At 39.2% G+C, this 19,281-nt stretch overlaps 1 protein-coding gene across 4 annotated transcripts in view; it reads right to left on the bottom strand.

Moving 5' to 3' along the window:
* Positions 1-19,281, bottom strand: part of PLS1 (plastin 1) — a 157,112-nt gene that overhangs the window by 116,528 nt on the left and 21,303 nt on the right. For 2 of the 4 annotated variants that reach the window (XM_014542170.1, XM_005869300.2), the window contains exon 1: positions 3,206-3,365. The exons of the other annotated variants lie outside the window; for them this stretch is intronic. The gene's annotated coding sequence lies outside the window, so the exon portion shown is untranslated. Of the gene's footprint in view, positions 1-3,205; positions 3,366-19,281 lie in introns of those variants that run through there. 4 annotated transcript variants of the gene reach the window in all.

Below are 19,281 nucleotides of genomic sequence, written 5' to 3'. Positions count from 1 at the left end.
TCATAATAATAAATGTTGTAGAGCTGAAAACATACAAAAAATATGAAAATTAGGTTAGAAAATAAACATAAATTTAGATGAATAGGTTATATTTAAAATGCCTATATTTCCCATATGGCATTGATACTTTCAGCCGTTCAGTTTTTAGCCTTTTTGATAAAAAGCTACAAGCCTTCCACCCAGAAAAATTCACCAGATCTGAATTTTTCATGTGATTTCAGGGACGTGGTGGATGCACACCCCACCCTCAAGCCCACAGGACCTTCTAGAGGTCTACAGGCTCCAGGTTATGAACTCCAGCCCAGGTTTTCCAAAAGTTCCCTTGGAAGAAACATGTAAAAACTTCTTGGAGAACTTGTTCTCAACATCAGACTTCGTTTTCAGTGGAAAACAGTTAACCATCAAGGATTGCTGATGTAAAACTGAGCAATAAAAAACAGTGTCTCATGAAAGGCAAATATGTACACATATAACCATGACTCATGTCTCATAAATGTATAAACAGAACTATATGGAAGGAAAAAGAGGAAGCAAATACTTCAAAATGGGTCTGACAAGGATTTTCCCAAAGGGGTAGTGGTTTAAGCTGGGTGACCGTTGAAGCGTAAGAAGACTTCTACAGTTGTGATGTAGGTATAGCAGATATTTCTAAAATCTTGACTTGAAAAGTATATCCTGCCTGGCCATGTGGCTCAGTGGTTGAGCACCGACCTATGAACCAGGAGGTCACGGGTCGACTCCCAGTCAGGGCACAGGCCGATTGTGGACTCAATCCCCAGTGTGGATATATATAGATTTATAAATACCTAACATATGCATTTTCACTAGCATCCCAACTTGGTCCTTTTGACAAAAGATCCCATGTCACAAACAGTTCAAGCAATACTCCAGGGGAGGAGAGGACATACCACGAGGCAGAGGCTGGACTGTGGCCTGTCACTCCTTTGATCATTACCAGTATTTGACAGCCTGCAGTTTATGCATACCTGATTGGGTAGATTAATGGATTATATAATTTAGCTGATATCAAACCTCTCTTCACCAAATGGCCAAGTAGCTTTAGAAGATGCCTGCAAAGAAACTGGGTACTGAAAATATGTACAAGCAACAGAAAATGGCAGAGCTCTACTCCTGGTATGAATCTTCACCAGCTACATTAGAAAATAAAACAGGGGTAATGTGACCACAAGCTGGACATATAATTCAAAATTATCAAGACTATTGAGTTACACTTTACACAGTCATTGACAATAAACAGTGCACTGTGTGTACATTGTCCCATGAGATATTAGTTAAGGATATATTAAATCCTTCTAACTAATAGCACATTTTACTGGTTGAATAACAGCATCTCTTCTACCCTGCAAGACTGTGGGTTGGAAACATTTGGAAGGAAAGAGAGCAAAGGAACCTTAAAAACCTCCATTTCAATAGAAGGATGTGGTCAGAAAGGTCGATAAACTTTTATAATTTTTTAAGCAATTCAAGCCCAGACTTATTGAGCATTAGAGGTTAAAGCCAGCACTTAAAAGAAAAAGCAAGATGTTCAATATTTATGCCATTCCAGTGCACACCTAACCGCAGGGCTGCTCAGTTCTCCACAGGCTTGCAGTGCTGGGTCCTTAGTAAGAGTGCTGTGACAGCACTCTGTCAGCAGGAACATGGACTTTTTTAATGGCTAGAAAAGGCCACACCACTAGTAACATTTGTAGCTATGCAAAGTAACATAATAAGGGTAATCGAATATCATGCTTTGGCTAGTAAGCTGATCTAAACTGGGGATCATAAAGGAATGCTATCCCCCTCCTCTGAAAGAACACAAGTGAGCATTTGGGCTGGTTCATTATGAAAGGACTGGCACAAGGCACAGCCTTTGTTTGATTCTGGACATAATACAGGAGTGGGAATTCTGGTTCCTAACAAAGTCATAAAGTGTTTTTTTAAGAACTATGTGAAATTTGTCCATAGCACTCATTTTCCAGAGTTAATTGGTCATGCTGTGTTCATTTCTCTAAGAAGAGCCACAGTGTAACTATTCTGACACATATAAATAAATTTAAATGGTTGACTGCTTCACAAAACTGAGCAGATAAGTCTTAACTTTCTATTAGGTTTTGAGAGCTCAGGTCACTGCAAAGAGGAGCACATTTAACTTTTTAAAAGCTGGCCTCTTTGAAGAAAACTCAGAATATTTAATTGGTTGGCACTAAAACCTACGCAAATTGCCAGCAGTATCAGTAACCAAGTTTCCTAGACATGCATCATTTAAGACCTTCTCAGCTTTACACGGGCTGGGAACTGCTTATTTTCTGTTTTACTAAGAAAAGAGCTGAACTAAGACTGCTGTAGCTTCCAGGGTAAAGATATACGGTTCTCAATCAACTTTAGAAACCACTGAAAGTGCTCAAAGTGAAAGGCAGCATGCTTATCTGTACACTATTTATAAGGAAATTATCTTTATAAAAGTCTTCAGCTTCTTCCCAAATTCAATAAAACACTGAAGAAAGCTTTGAAGCAAAAGCACTATCTACAAGTACATTTTGGTACTTAAAAATGTAAAGAGCAAAAGTAAAGATAAAGAATTTACTTTAATTTAGATATTTTCTGTAGACTTCAGATGCTTGCATAGAATCTTACCATATCCCTTGTACTGGCAATATTCTCTATTACCATTTTTTTGCTTTATGTATAGGTGGAATCCCTTTAGCAAAAAGAGTAGTTTTACTTATCCATGATTAAACTATGGACTGGGAGAGCTGTTTCATCAACTGAAAGAATCAGGCTTGGAAGCAATAATACACATACATCCTAGATGGCACAGAATGAGTATATTCAGCCACTTCCTCATTTTCCTAGGACTTGGTATGTATATCTAAAGGGACATTAAAGCCAAACCAAAATTATAAATTAAAAATTTTTACCCACCCCTGAATAAACCCAAAGAGTCCTTACTTACCTAACATGTATTGCTTAAGGTAGTAGTTTTTTTAAACAGAAAAAATTAATAGAAAATTAAGAATTATGTGATCCTTTCACCATGTTTACTATTTGCATTGATTAGGCAAAGTACAATCTCAAAAGCAAAAAATGCCCTAGAAAACAAACAAACAATTTATCTCAATTTAACTATCATTAAAACAAAAAAAGCAGCTCTAGAATCTGAGGCTAGATTATTGCTATTAACATAAGGGAAAATTCTGCATACCTGCTTCTGTTGGTCTTGCCAGCTGAGATTTGGAGGTCCAAGAAAACAGATCCAGAAGATTTAAAACTCAGTCTCTCTAAACTGTGTCTATTCTCAAATAATTCTCGGCCAAATTCAGCGTCTGACCAAAGAAAACAAGCAACCCACACTGAAGTGTCCTGCCTACTACTACAGATTTTAATCTTAAAAGAACTTGGTCTCAAGTACAAAGGCCAATTTGCAACATGGGTGTGGTTTGAAATCAAGAGGCAAAATGCAGATGCCATCGACAATTTCTTTTGGATTAGGACTGTGCTTAAAATACATCAGGATATTCACACTGCCCCTTAGAGTCCACTCAAGTAGGTCTCTTTCCTACAGAATGAGACTGCTTTATGAGGTCTTGTATTTTTATAAATATTCTTTTGCCATTTTAATTTTGAAATGGCAATTTGGTTTTCACCATGTGAAAAATCATTTAGCAATTAAGCATACATTGAGATTCCTGTAAAGTATTAGAAACTTGTGTTAAATGTTTAAAAAAAAATACACCCTACCTTTTTTTTTTTTTTTTTTTTTTTTTTACAGTCACTAGACTAATTTCAAGCAAATATACAAAATTACCGTTGAATGGTAACTGGAAACATAATATAGAATTATATAGTGTTAGAGCCAGGAAGTGCCTTAAGGGGTGTCCCATTCTCCTCTTTAAATGAGGCAAGAACAAGTTCACTTAAAATCTATAATCTATTTTCACTAACTGGTTAATTCTCTGAAGAGGAAATCTGAAACATTATTTGTGACGGCTCCATAAAAGTAAAGAATGGCTGTTATAAAAATGCTTCACAAAGTGAAAGAAAAAGTTAAGGATTTGTATGTTATAATCCAGTTAAAAAGGAAAGTATATACTGTATAATTTCATTTATATGAAATTCTAGAAAATGCAGTTTAATGTATGTCACATGCCTTTTGTGCCTTTCTTGAGTTCCTATTATAAAACAAAACCAAACTTCCAGAAAAAATATACTGATTTTATCTCAATAATGACTATGTAGAGAATGATGTGGTGCCGAGTGACTGATCAGGGCTAAGGGCAGAGTGCAGTCCTGACACCTTGTGAAGACAAAAGTACAGTTTGAGCCATTATGAGTGCTCAATAAACAATAATCAGATTCAGAGTTGCTTATGTAACTGAAACTATTTAATAAAACAAGAACATTTAGAAAATGTTCCGTGTCTACACCTTTTGGGAATGAGCCACATTTTTTTCAATCTCTATAAACCCACACATACTTATTTGGAGATTTGCTTGTAAGAAGTATTTCCACAATATGTAAAGAATTTTTTCTGTACCTTAGAAATAGTCCATTTCTCAAACTTCTAAAACATCAGGGTAGTGATTACCCTTGAGAATGGTAGCAACTGGAAAAAAGCAAGGAGGTTTCTGGGGTTCTGGTAATAATTTGGTTTCTTGGCATATAGGTGTTGATTTTGTGAAAATTCATCAAGTTATACACTTAGGATCTGTACATTTTTTTTGCTTGTATACTACACATCAATTAAAGATTCAAAAACACACCAAAAAAAAAAAAACACAAAAAGTCTACTCAGTAAAAGATGTATTGCAAACCTCATCTTTAAAATCCAATTTTTACTCACTTTAAATTAAACATTCTTGGCAATGTTCTTCTATTAACAGCATTGTGAGAAAACAATAAATACACATACCTTGCAGCGTTTGGGTACATAAATAACATACTCAAGTCACTTAAGTTTAGTACTTGAAACCAATTCAATCATTGGTTCTGAGTACCCGGATGCTGCAGGGCTTCTTTCATGCTCCACAGATTTAGGGAGGACACCATCATGGAGAAGAACTCATGAACCACCTTGGAAAGGTCAGCAGACGATATGGATGGACTCTTTCCACCACTTTAATTCAGCTACTAGTAAAAGTGAGTAGATGCCATACTTTAGCACCTTGGAAACGTTTCCTAGAATAAGTAGGTGTCAAAACTTGTAAATATGTGTTGTTATAGATAAATGGACATAAAGCGTTGGTCTTATTTAATATTTTTTTTAAAAGGCAGACCAGGCAGTTGGAAGTATATGAACAAAGCTGTGCAAGCGAGAGCACATGGCAGGCAATGGGTGAGGGAAGGAAAACATCCTGGCTGGAGGAGTGGGCCTATTTCACATCCTAAGAGTTTTTTTCTGAATCTAAGTTACTGGAGAACAGGCACAACACGAATCACCCCCCTTTGAGACACAGAGGTAGTGCAGCTGCAGCTCTGCCTGACACACCCGTGTTCAAAAATCCTGGCACATTCTTTCCCTGGGCCCTGAGCTGATTTCAATTTAGAAAAATATCCGTTAAATCATATTTTCTCATACACATAAATATTAGTGCCTGGTGCCCTGCTGTCCTGTTTGTCAACAAAGGCAGACAGTGTATCTGTGACAGCAGAATAATTCTCCCCAAGCGGGCCCCAAGCCCCAAACCCCAGAACATGTTACCTTACATGCAAAAGGGACGTGGCAGATGTGATTAAGGGTTAGGGCCTTGGAACAGGCGGATTATCTTGGGATATCTAGACAGGCCCAATCTAATCACATGGGTCAAAGAGCAGAGAACCTTTCCCTACTGGGTGAGATGAAATAAAAGGAGGAGGAGGAAAAGAGATTCAAGATGTGAGAGGGCTGGACCCACCCTTGCTGGCTGTGAAGATGGAGGAAAGGGGCCATGAGCCAAGAAATGCAGGTGGGAATGGCCTTCGGTTTACATCCAGTGATAGAAGCGGGATCTCAGGCCTACCCCTTCAAGAAACTGAATTCTGCCAGCCCAATGAGCCATGAAAAAGGTCCTCCCCTAGGGCTTCCAGAGAGGAATGCAGCCCTGCCAGCACCTTGCTTTTAGCCCCATGAGCCCCGTGTTGGATATCTGACCTACGGAACTGTCAGATAATCAATGTGCTATTTAAGTCACTAAATTTGTGGCATTTTGTTATAGGATCAATAGAAAACTAATATAGGCTCAAATGGTTTTATTCAGAGCAGGATGTTCTTATCACCTTGGCCTTACATTGCCCACAAGAGAACAGCTATCATTTGGGAGAAGAAGAGTGTGTTTGGGAGGAGGGGGCAATATTGGTTTACAGCTCTCCTTAAATAAATTTCTCTCTGAAAGGGTGTACTCACATATGAGAAGTAAGTCAAATATTCAGCTTAGCAGCTTTAAAAAATTACAAAAGTTAAAATATTCAAGATTCTGCCAATAATGACAAGCAGGGGTGCCTCCCTGCCTTAATCCTCCCTAGCACACCAGGGCCCAGAGATTACTGCAATTGACACTAAATGCTACCCAGCAACTAGGTGCAGTGGTTCTCATTAGTAGTTCTAAGATCGCCTTGTGTGGATTGTTTTAAATGCAGATTCCTGAGCCTCATCCCCAAGGATTGTCATTCAGAAGTAAGTGAAGTATAGCTGAGGAATCAAAATAGGATCAAAATTAAGAATTTCTAAATTCTGAATGACTAATATTGCTGGAAGCATTTTCCACTTCTCCCACCAACCATCTGAGACCTCTCCTATTCTGAAATGCAATTCTTGTCAGGAGTTAGCCTAACAGCTAGCACACAGAACAGACTAGATGGTTAAGGGTATAGATCTGATATAAACAGACATGGATTTGATTCTGCTACTTATCAACAGAGTGTTTCTGGCAAGTCACTTAAGTTCTCTGTACCTCACTTTGCTCATCTCCATAAAGGGAATGACAAGACCTACCTACCCATGGAGTTGTTATTAAAGATTTAGAAGTTCTTAAAACATAGTAACTGACCAGTTATTAATACCACCATAATTTCATTTCTGGTTGAAGTCAGAGCAAAATATTTATAAGCAGAAGTAGTTTAAATTCTTTAGCATTTTTCATTCCTGAAAACATTAAGTATTTAATAGAAACAAGCTTACATTCTGGACTGCATGGAATTGAGTGTGTTTACAAGATGCTGTGCTATGGAAAGTAAATAATGGGAACCATAATATTCCTGTCTCTTTGAGGTTATAATACCCAAGGAAGCATAATTTTATACCACACCTCTAAAAAAGTTGGCTAAAGCAAAAATATATTTTTCCAAAACACAGGCATTTGGGAAATTTATCTCTTTTCATCTTAGATTATGAAATGGCAACTGTATAAATTATTGAGACAACTATCACTAAGTATTTAGTGACTAACCAGGCCTCCTTTCTGATTTGAAAACTGCCAAGAGTGAAATTGAACCACCTGCTCAAGGTTACAAATCAAGTTAAATAAGCTCCTCTGCCAAGTAGAGATGAAGGACATAAAAAATCCTTTTCCTAAACAGTATGTAGAAGTCAATAACTTGAGCATGAATGGACGAGCAGGAAGCAAACAGCAGTACGGTTGAGTCCGGGCTGATGACTGATGACACTATCACAGTCAAATGGCCAGTATTTGGGGTCACAACTAGAAAAATAAATTCAAGACTAAATTTTTAATTAATAAAACACAAAATAAATGATTAACTGTAAAGGATGATGTTGGAAGAAATACAATACCTATTTCATTATTTTTTCTATATCCTTTAGTGTTCTTCCTGTCTCTGCTTGTATTCATTCCTTCATCATTCCTTTTTGACATTTACCGTTTATAGAAAAGGTAGGAAACATTAACCAATGAGAAAAGGGGCATCTAAAGAATGTCCTCCTGTTTTCACCTGCTGATCCTCGGACTACAGTCCTCTACACTAGAGTTTACTACAGAGAGCTGTGGGGGAAGCCCATTCTCCTAACTTTATATTTCTCTCAGGGCCTATTGCGAAAGCAGCATTCTGGCCTCTTTCTCTATACTCCTTTCTCACTCTCCCCCAAAGAAGGGGAACTGATTCATCTTACTGGTAAGAGGGTAAGTGTCTAGGATCCATAGGAACCTCATTCCTGTACTGCAATGATTCTCAACCTTTAACTGCAACAGAATCATAGATGGGGCTTATTAAAACATAGACTTCTGGGTCTAGATTGGAAACCACAAATCTACATTTCTAACAAGTTATTTAAGGTGTTGCTGACACTGCTTGTCTGGGGAATCACACTTTGAGAAACACAACTTTACTGAATGTGGCAAAATGTTCAAGGTCTTTGTCCACACATGACTTGCCCCTCCCTCTTTAGCAGTAGCTTGTCTTCAGAACACAAGAGCCCTCCCTTTCTTCTATATAGAAAGCAACCCAGAGGCAATTGTCCAGCAGGTCTGCCTGGGATGGGATGGGTAGAAGCTAAAATTCTGGGAGGAAAGGTCTGAGGAAGACCATTTCCACACAGGACCCAGCTACAATCCTGGTTCAGCTGCACCAGGAATAAAGTCATTATTTTGAACTCTGCCTGAAAGGCCTCTATTTCTTAATCATTTCAGAGAATAAAGAAAAGAAGAGAATGAATTATCAGCCCATTCAATCCAAGAGCGTCCAGCATAATGACTGTGGGAATGATAGGGAATATGACTAGGAATTCCAAAGGTGTGACCTCATTCTGGAAGCACTCTGACCCTGTCTTGTCTAAGCCATAGTGCTGAAGCCAGATGTCATCAGTTGTGCTTACTGAATGATGTCCCTGCTCCTGAAGAACATGCAGTTACCACCCAAGTGGTGTAAGTGGAGAGAAGATCCAGGGCCTTCAGGAAATGCAGCCTAGATGACTTATCTGGGTTAATCATCAACCATCCAGATCAGGCTGGCTGGCTCAACAGCTCCCTCCCACTCACAGCAAAGCAGAGCCCTCCCAGTTCTTCAGGGCCGCAGACACCTCTTGACCACTCCTCCTATGCCTGCTTTCCATCCTTGAGTCTGGCAGCTCTGCCTCTGTGCCATATTCTGCCCACCTATCCACACCCTGTACATGATGATTTTGATGGGTCTCAAATGACCCATCAAACCCTGCAGTGGAACCAGTCTTGCCCGACCTCTTATTCAGTCCCACTCATCTCCTGCAGCCCCCACAACTGGGTTCAACATCCCAGCCCCCTTTCTCTAGGAGGTAAATCTGGATAGCAAAAGGTTTTCCTTAAGAAGAGCAACAAAATTAAAACACAGTCTCATCAGCCAAACAAAAGAAGAGGGTGAAAATGCATGCCAGGTATTGCATTCTACAACCTCCATGCTCCTGGGGCCCCCATCTTTCTTTCCATCGCAGGGCTCTTATAACTTCGTCACCAAACCAAGAGCCTCTCCTGCCTGTCAAAGGGACCAAATTCTGAACACATGTCCTCTGTGGCTCACTAAGTGTTTTTAAATGTTGAAGCTAAAATATAAAAATTAGGAAATGAACATAAAATTCACATTTACATTTTCTCTTTGAAAATCAGAAGGTATGGCAATACTAAGCCCACATCTCCACATCACCACACAGGGCTAGGCCAGTGACTGTCACACCCTTTAGATAAGGTGTAAACAAGTTTGCCACAATCCTTATGATCCCCTGCCATCCTCATTGTCCCACTGCCTTTCCTCCACAGAGCATTCATGAAGAAACATTAGGTCACCACAAGCTCTGCTTCCTGCCACTGTTTATTTTCTGAGATGTCTCTGAACTCAAATTATAGTATTGTGAGGTGGAAATAAAGAAATGTATTTTATTTTCTCTGCAGCTGATTGTTGCTTCCATTATTAGCCATGAAGCCATATTGTAGGGATCATGAACAAACGGGCAAATGTTTACCCCAAAGTGGCCCAGATCCTAGAGAAAGAGGTGAGAGAGGGTAAAGGCAATCTTCTTTTCAACATCCATAGTTCCTTAAAAGATCAGGACTCATGAAAGAAGAAACAGCCATTATCTTGTGTTTTTATAGGAAAAAAATTCCATAATCCAAAGTTACCAAATGTAGAATTTTATGGCACACTTAATTTCTTAAAATTACATATAAAGCAAATAAATATTTATCATTTTTGGAAAGATCCTATCACCTGCTAGCCCTTTTCATTTAGCAATAAACTATATGACAAGAAAACTTTGAAAATTATTAACTAATTAGGACTGATTACTGTGCAATAAAAGTATATAACGATCTTTTCTTGTCTCAAATCATCTTTTATTGGCATGTACAATAACCATCCAGTGACCGCAGTGTCACAGAGACTGGCTCCAGAGGGGTACAAGTTTGTGGACCTCTTGAATTCCTGCTGTTTGCCCACAAGATTAGACTAGTTAATAGTGTCGAGGCAAATATTTGATTTTCAAAATTCCTCTTTTTCTTTCTCACATCATTCTTTCCAAAGCCAGCACTTAAATGAAAAAATAAAATGTATCATGTTTACTTGCCTTTCTTCTCAGAGACTTCCTAGGACAAGAATGGATTCTGTAGTCCTTGTCCTTGTGGTTCAACACAGAACAGGTCCAAAAGCAAATTAGGGGAAATTTTAAATAGTTCACCAAGAATCTTTCAAAGGTGTGTTCACTTAAGATCTAACCTGTTCTACTGATTAAACTGAAGGGACAATAAAACTAAGGCTAAGGCTATATCTACAGTGAAATGGCCCACTGAAATGACTAACAATAATTCTTTTGGACTACGACTTGCAGGTTACAAAGTGCTTCCCCATAATGTGTCACATGTAACAGAATATTTTGTAAACTCTATATACAAATACAAAGCATCTATATTATTATTTTTGGGCTGAACATGATGCATAATTCTATTGTAAATCCAGCCCTGCCCTGATTCTCAGTATTAATTCAGGAAGCTCAGAAAAGAGAAAAATCTCAGCACACTATATTTATCCCAAGATAGTCTGAATGATTTATCATTACTCATGGACAAGATAAAATTAAATAGCAAAAACTATTAGAACACTCATTTCTTAAATGTTTCCTTTTTCAATTACATATTTGCTTTTAAGGAAAAATAGTCTTTTAATCTTTATTCACCACTTATATTTTCTTACACTGCAAACAGTTTAACTACTTTAATGCATATATTTCAGTACCTATGAAGGCACAGTAAATATATTATTAGGAGTCCTGGCTCTGGAGTCATAAATCTTGGGAATGAATATAGACTCTGATTTTTAACCTTGCGTGAGTCATTTTGAATTTTGGTTTTTATAGCCCAAAAATAAAGATGATGATAATAATACCAACTTCATAGAGTTTTGGGAAAGATTAATTAAAATAAACAGCCAAGGGCTTAAAAAAGGACCTGACATATAGGAAGTGCACAACAGAGGTTAGGTATTATTTTAAATACTAGAGGCCAGGTGCACGACATTCGTGGGGGGGGGGGGCGGACCCTCAGCCCGACCTGCGCCCTCTTGAAGTCTGGGAGCCCACGGGGAGATGTCCACCTGCCGGCTTAGGCCTGCTCCCTGTGGAGAGCCTAAGCCAGCAGGCGGACATCCCCCAAGGGGTCCTTAGTGCTGCAGCAGAGCCGGGCTTCTTGCTGAATGGCACTCCCCCTGTAAGAGTGCACTAACCACCAGGGGGCAGCTCCTGCATTGAATGTCTTCCCATTGGTGGTCAGTGTGCATCATAGGGACTGGTTGTTCTGCTGTTCGGCTGATTTGCATATTAGGGTTTTATTATATAGGATTGATGAGTAGGATTTTCATAAAATTAGTGGTCCTCAATAGTAATATATGTATGTGCTCACTTGTATATTATGTATTTTGCATAATATACAAATTTGCATATTGCATGTTAAAATTTGTATATTATGCAAAATACATAATTTGCAGAAATGACATTCACCAATAACTGATGGAAGAGTTGTTTTGGGGAGAAAGAACTGAATGAAGTTAATTATGTTTAAACACTGAACTTGAATAATTTAAGTAATCATTAAGGCACTTCACTATTTGTGAGAAGAAACCACAGAAAGCTGGTTCTAGACCAGGGGGAGGCAAACTCAACCTGCAGGTCAAATCAGGCCCACTGCCCACTCACACACAACCTGTATGTATGGTTTTTGCATACTTAAACAGTTGAAAAAATTTCAAAACAATGATAGTTTGTGACATGTGAAAAATATAAGAAATTTTCATTTTAATGCCCATAAATAAAGCTTATTGGAGCACAGCCATGCTCAATCACTCACGTATTGTGTGGTTACTTCTGTGGCATTAGGGAAGAGTTCAGTAGCTGAGACAGACCACATGGCCCACAAAGCCTAGAACACTTATTATCTGGCTCTTCACAGAAAATGTTTGCCAACCTTTGGTCTAGATCAGTGGTTGGCAAACTCACTAGTCAACAGAGCCAAATATCAACAGTACAACGATTGAAATTTCTTTTGAGAGCCAAATTTTTTAAACTTAAACTATATAGGTAGGTACATTGTTATTAACTTAATTAGGGTACTCCTAAGGCAGTGATGGCAAACCTTTATAGCTCAGCATGTCAGCATTTTGAAAAACCCTAACTTAACTCTGGTGCCATGTCACATATAGAAATTTTTTGATATTTGCAACCATAGTAAAACAAAGACTTATATTTTTGATATTTATTTTATATATTTAAATGCCATTTAACAAAGAAAAATCAACCAAAAAAATGAGTTCGCGTGTCACCTCTGACACGCGTGTCATAGGTTCGCCATCACTGTCCTAAGGCTTAGGAAGAGCCACACTCAAGGGGCCAAAGAGCCGCATGTGGCTCGCGAGCCGCAGTTTGCCAACCACTGGTCTAGACTGTTGTTCTATGAGGACGAAGACTGCTGGGGCATAGCTCAGTGACTGGCCCAAAACTGTGTTCAGTAAATATGGGATAAAAAATATGGTGTCAGCATAAAGAGTCTGAGGTAGGTGGTGGCATTTACTAGAGATAGTTGTTCTCAAGTAAAAGAGAGCCTTTTCAAACAGAGAGCAAGAGAGGACTTCTCCTGTCAGCGCAACCTGACTATGGTCTTTGTTATCCTATCATTCCAATGGTGGAGTTTTAGGCCACACTGAAGAGAATAGGAAAGGGCAGACCATGAAGGTAAACTAAACAGGAATTCTGCATTTTCTAGTAGTATATTTTTAATTTAAAAAAAGGCTTCACAAAAATATAACTGAAGAAAATTATTAGTTTGCAAAAAGCATTTATATAAAAAAATACATTATGGCCTCAGTTCTCCATAAACTTATTTCTAGAAGTGGCAGCTAAAAAGGTTTACAAAATCTTAAGTTGCATGTGTGTGTGTGTGTGTGTGTGTGTGTGTGTGTGTGTCTAAATCACAGTAAATATTAAGTCTCTTGTAATCTATGCTAAGTAGACAACATCTAGAGTGTTGTCTTCAACCTAGGGAGTACAGTGACAGCCATTCCCAGAAGAGAGCTACAGCATGGCAACAGCTCTAATGTAAGCACAATTTCAAATAAGACAAGTTGATGGAACTGGAGAATATTTACCTTGGAGATGAAATCACAGTCCTCAATCTGAATTAATTTAATTAAATACTAAATATTTCAGTACACTTTTCTGTCTTTACTGGAACTGTTTTGATTTTGTTTCTTTTGCAAACTGGCCAGTTATCTTGCTTGGAAGGTGAGGCAGAAGCATTTATTGCTCACTGAATAGCTATGTGTTCTTCCTCACCTCCTAGGGTCATGTGACTTGTTCTGGCCAATGAGCTGTGAGAAGTGATTTATGTCCCTCAAGGCCAAATTCTTTCAGCATGTGATCCTCCTTCCCCTGCTAAGACAATCTGGAAGCCCTACGTAAAAACAATGAAATCACAGCAGCTTGTTTCTCTGAGACACTGCACACACAACAGATGCATGAAGAAGAGCCAAAAGCACACTGACATTTATGTGAACAAGAAATCAATGGAGAGCTCAGTGCTGGTTTGTTACTGCAACAGAGCATACTCTATCCTGACTTCTAAAGAAAGTCTAAGCAAAAAGAAACCTTATATCAGTCTGTGATCAACCAATGGGCCGTTTACAAGGATTAGCTGAATAAGTAGGAAAGTTTCCATACCTTCCTCAGACAGGTATCTGTGCAACTTTATTATTTCATTTCAAGTGTGTTCACAGATCATTACCACACTTAATTCTATTCAAAGGTAAATATTAAAAACCAAATCCTTTATGCCACTCACTTATCAAAAAAACTTAAGAGCTGACTGAGACATCCCTTGAGTGATGTGCATTGAGTGACGCAATCACTGACAAGCCTTGGTGGATGCTGTTCACCCACATAGTTCCTCCTCCTTTATGACCCTCAGGATTCTTTTTCAGGAGACACATGTGGTAGTAGACTCCAGTGCCCTGGGCAAAGCAGGCTGTTTTCCTGTGTTAGCAGTTAACAAGTATGCTGTTCACTGAACTGACTGATTTCAGTGGGACTTGAACACACAGAGAAAGATGCTATCTCCTCTGGCTGGCAGTAAAATTGTCCAGTAAGAGAAGAACTCAAGCTTAGGTTCTTCCGATACATTTCTGATTGAAAAACCACTGGAAACTCTGGAGCCTGACAGACAGTGGGCTATAAACTTGTATATCCCTAGGTTCAGTTCTCAGCTCAACTACTGACAGCTGTGTACGGTAAGTGAAACCACAGACTCTGAGCCACAGTTCCACCTCCTTCACAGGGCACCTGTCAAGGTTAGTGGAACTGATGGAGGTGGAAGTACTCACTGTATATTGGACTCTTGCTGCCTTGATGTCATGGAGTTCTTCGTAACATTAATCTGAATTTCTATCAACATTATGTCTTATTACAAGCAAAACAATATTCTCAGTTCCATGTAAAGCTGTGAAAAATATACCTTTGGCTTTTCCCTTAGATTAGATGCTATTTAATGACAGTCTCAAAAATAAATTATATTACTTAATCTGATCCTTTTTAATGTGACCAAGTCCTCTCTATGAAAATATATCTTCAGTTACAATTCTGGTCATCTTCCAGGGGCAGCTGATTGTTTAAATTCCTAAGAATTTCTTAACCATACTTCTGCTAGTTTCCAATTCTGTGATTGTGTATTTTTATACTTCAAGTAAACTGCTTTTATTTTTTTCATATGAAAAACCAATGCCATCACAACCAATTTTTAAAAAATTGGAATTCCAACAGAGGGGCATCTTACATTGTATCTACTATAAGGACCACTACTCCTCAAAACTCTCCCAGTCATCAAAAAAATCAACAACAAAAAAACAAGAAAAGTCTGAGAACTGTCACAGCCAAGAGGAACCTATGGAGAAATGAAAGTAAATGTAATATGATATCAAAAATGGGATCTTGGAACAGAAAAAGGACTTTAAGTTAAAAAACTAAGAAAATATGAATAAACTATGCATTTTAGTTAAGAATAATATAACATGCCCTGGCTGGTGTGACTCAGTGGTTGAGTGTCAACCCATGAACCAGGAGGTCATGGTTCAATTCCTGGTCAGGGCACATGCCCGGGTTGCGGGCTCGATCCCCAATGGGGGGCATGCAGGAGGCGGCCAATCGGTAATTCTCTCTCATCATTGATGTTGCTATCTCTCTCTCCCTTTCCCTTCCTCTCTAAAAACAAACAACAAAGAAAACCTAAGAAAATATGAATAAACTATGCACTTTAGTTAAGAATCCTATATAATAAAAAAGGAACGTGTAAATTGACCGTACCTCTGTGATGCCTACCAGCCAATCAGGAGTGTGTATGCAAATTAACCCAACAAAGATGCCTGGTTAATTTGCATACATAGGCGCCAGGCAGAGAGCGGGAGAGCCGGAGGCTTGGGGAGACATGGCTCCCTCAGTAGCTCCCAGTGACCGAGGGAGCCATGCCTCCCCAAGCCGCCGGGCACAGAGCAGAGCGGGAGAGCCGGTGGAGAGTGGAACGACTTGGGGAACTTGGGGAACTCTCCAGACGGAGAGCAGAGAGGGAGAGCTGGCAGCTTGGAGGACTTGGCAGAGTGGGAGGACATTGGACGGAGACAGAGCAGGAAGGGAAAACCAAGAGCACAGGGAGCACCAGAAATTCTGGGAATAGTAGTTCTGGTGGCAGCCCCAGGACCTGAAGCGGAAGCCCAGAGCAGGGAGCACCGGGAATGCTGGGAATCGTAGTTCTGGTGGCAGATGAATCTCCTAGACACTAGAGCAGTGATTCTCAACCTGTGGGTCGCGACCCCTTTGGCGGTCAAATGACCCTTTCACAGGGGTCGCCTAAGACCCTCCTGCATATGAGATATTTGCATTACAATTCATAACAGTAGCAACATTACAGTTATGAAGGAGCAACGAAAATAATTTTATGGTTGGGTCACAACATGAGGAACTGTATTTAAAGGGCCCGAAGGTTGAGAACCACTGCACTAGAGCAAAGTGAGCCTGGAGCAAGTTACTGTTGCAGTGGGGGATGGAGGGAAAGAAAAAGTGAGAGACATAAAATCAGAGTGTCTAAGAAAAATTAAAGGGAAGATATCCTAAAACTTCCAGGAAATCTCTACCAATGAAGCAAAGAAAAAAAATGCCTTTATTATTCTGTGAGCAACAAACCAAACTGGGTTGGGTGTCTCAGAGAATTCGCTCATACGATTGCAGACAGACAGAAACTCCCGGATTGGAGAGGGCTTCCCTGAGGGCTCCCAGATTGGAGAGGGTACAGGTCAGGCTGAGGAACCCACCCCCCATGCACGAATCTTCATGCACCAGGCCCCTAGTCATATAATAAGCCCTGGCCAGTGTGGCTCAGTGGTAGAGTGTTGACCTGTGTACCAATGTGGGTTAGACTCCCAGTCAATGGCATGTACCTCGGTTGCAGGTTTTTCTGACCCTGGTCAGGGTATATGCAGGAGGCAACCAATCCATGTGTCTCTTCTCACATTGATGTTTCTCTCTCTTTCTCTCCCCCTCCCTCCCTTCCACTCTCTCTAAAAGTCAATGGTAAAAATATCCTTCAGTGAGGATTAACAACATCAAAAGAATAATATAACAATATTGGTTCATTAATTATAACAAATACTAGAGGCCTGGTGCATGAAATTCATGCCCTCTTACAGTCTGGGCCAGGGGGGATCAGGCCTAAGCCGGAAGTCAGACATCCCTCTCACAGTCCAGGACCCCTCGCTCCTTACCGCCCACCTGCTCGCTGCTCCTTACCATTCAGCTCAATGCTCCTTAGCCAGCCGTGAGCCCGGCTTCTGGATGAGCAGTGCTCCCCCTGTAGGAGCACACTGATCACCAGGGGGCAGCTCCTGTGTGGAGGGTCTGCCCCCTGGTGGTCAGTGTGCATCATAGTGACCGGTCTTTCTGCCGGTCGTTCTGCCGTTTGGTCTATTTGCATATTAGGGGTTTTTTTATATAGGATACCATACTAATATAAATCATCAATAATAGGGTAAACTGTGTGTCCATGTGGGGGCACACAAGAACTCTCTTACTATCTGCTTAATTTCTCTATAAATCAAAATTATTCTAAAATGTAAAGTTTAATACAGAAAGAAATGTCACCACAATGAGATACCACTTCCCACTCACTAAGACGGCCTTAATAAAAAACACAGATAATAATAAGGGCTGATGAGATGTGGAGAAATTGGAACCTTCATACATGGCTGGTGAGATGTAAAATGGTATAGCACTTTCAAAAACAGTCTGGCAGTTCCACAAGATGTTAAATGTTGAGTTATCATATGACCTAGCAATTCCACTTCAAGGTATATGCACAAGAGAATAAAAACTAGTTCACAAATGTTCATAGCAGCATTATTCATAATAGCCAAAATGTGGAAACAACTCAAATGTCCATCAACTGATGAATGGATAAATAAAATGTGGTAGATCGACACAATTAAACTTTATTCAGCCATAAAGAGTGAAGTATTGACACTACAAAATCAATGAAACTTGAAAACATTCTGCTAAATACATAAGCCAGACACAAAAGGTCACATATTTTATGATCCATATGTAGTGTATGAAATTTCATGAATATGCTCATTTACATACAGAAATTAGATTGTCATTGCCTATACAGGGTGAAGGAGGGGTGCAGTAAGAAGTGAGAAATGAGTGCTAATGGATACAGGATGATGAAAATATTCTAAACTGACTATAACTTTAAATGAGTGAACTAGACCTCAATAAAGTAGTGGTTTTAAAAAACAGTAACATCATGTGCACCAAGAACACTGCTGGAACACCATTTAATACTATTCAAGGAAAAGATTTTGACAATGCCTGGTTGATATGAAACCTTTAATTTCCCTGAGGAATCCTGCTGCTTGAGTTTGTAATACCTTAGTATAGTGTCTAAGAGCATACTATAGTGGAAAAAACCTATGCACATAGAAGGTCTGAATTAGCCATGGTATCCAATTTAGATTAAAATAAGCAACATCTGTAACATAAGGCCTCCCTACATTACACCCAAGACGTGAAACAAGATTCAAAAGACTATTCCCACTGATATTTAATAAATTAATTTGCAAAAATGTGTATCATTGTGTACCCTTTCAGTACACTACCTCAGAATGTAATCATTTCCTCTGAATTACTAGAAAATTACAATGTTTTCAGTTCTCCTAGTATTTTCTATTCTAGTGCTATGAGAAAACGTAATACTTACCTTGCAAAAATATGTCAACAAAGATTTAATGTCCCATAGCACAATACACATAAGTAGAATCCGTCATTAAAAATTTACAAAGCTGGACCTAACCGGTTTGGCTAAGTGGATAGAGTGTTGGCCTGCAGACTGAAATGTCCCAGGTTCGATTCCAGTCAAGAGCATGTACCTTGGTTGCAGGCACATCCCCAGTAGCAGGTGTGCAGGACACAGCTGATCAATGTTTCTCTCTCATTGATGTTTCTAACTCTCTATCCTTCTCCCTTCCTCTCTGTAAAAAATCAATAAAATATACATATTTTTTTAAAAAAATTTAGAAAGCTTAATTTTTTTTTACTATTAGCTAATTTATTTATTTTTTTAATTTTATATTATTGTTTAAAGTATTACAGATAGTAATATATATGTCTCCTTCACCACCACCCCCATTGACCTTCCCCTGGCCTCCCCTACTTCCCGGCATATGCCCTCACCGCCCCCCCCCCAGTGTCTTGTGTCCATTGGTTATGCTTATATGCATGCATACAAGTCCTTCGGTTGATCT

The sequence above is a fragment of the Myotis brandtii genome, unplaced genomic scaffold (assembly GCF_000412655.1).
Source record: "Myotis brandtii unplaced genomic scaffold, ASM41265v1 scaffold291, whole genome shotgun sequence".
Classification (NCBI taxonomy): Eukaryota; Metazoa; Chordata; class Mammalia; order Chiroptera; family Vespertilionidae; genus Myotis; species Myotis brandtii.
Note: the sequence above shows the minus strand (reverse complement) of the source record. Positions and strands in the feature narration are given on the sequence as shown.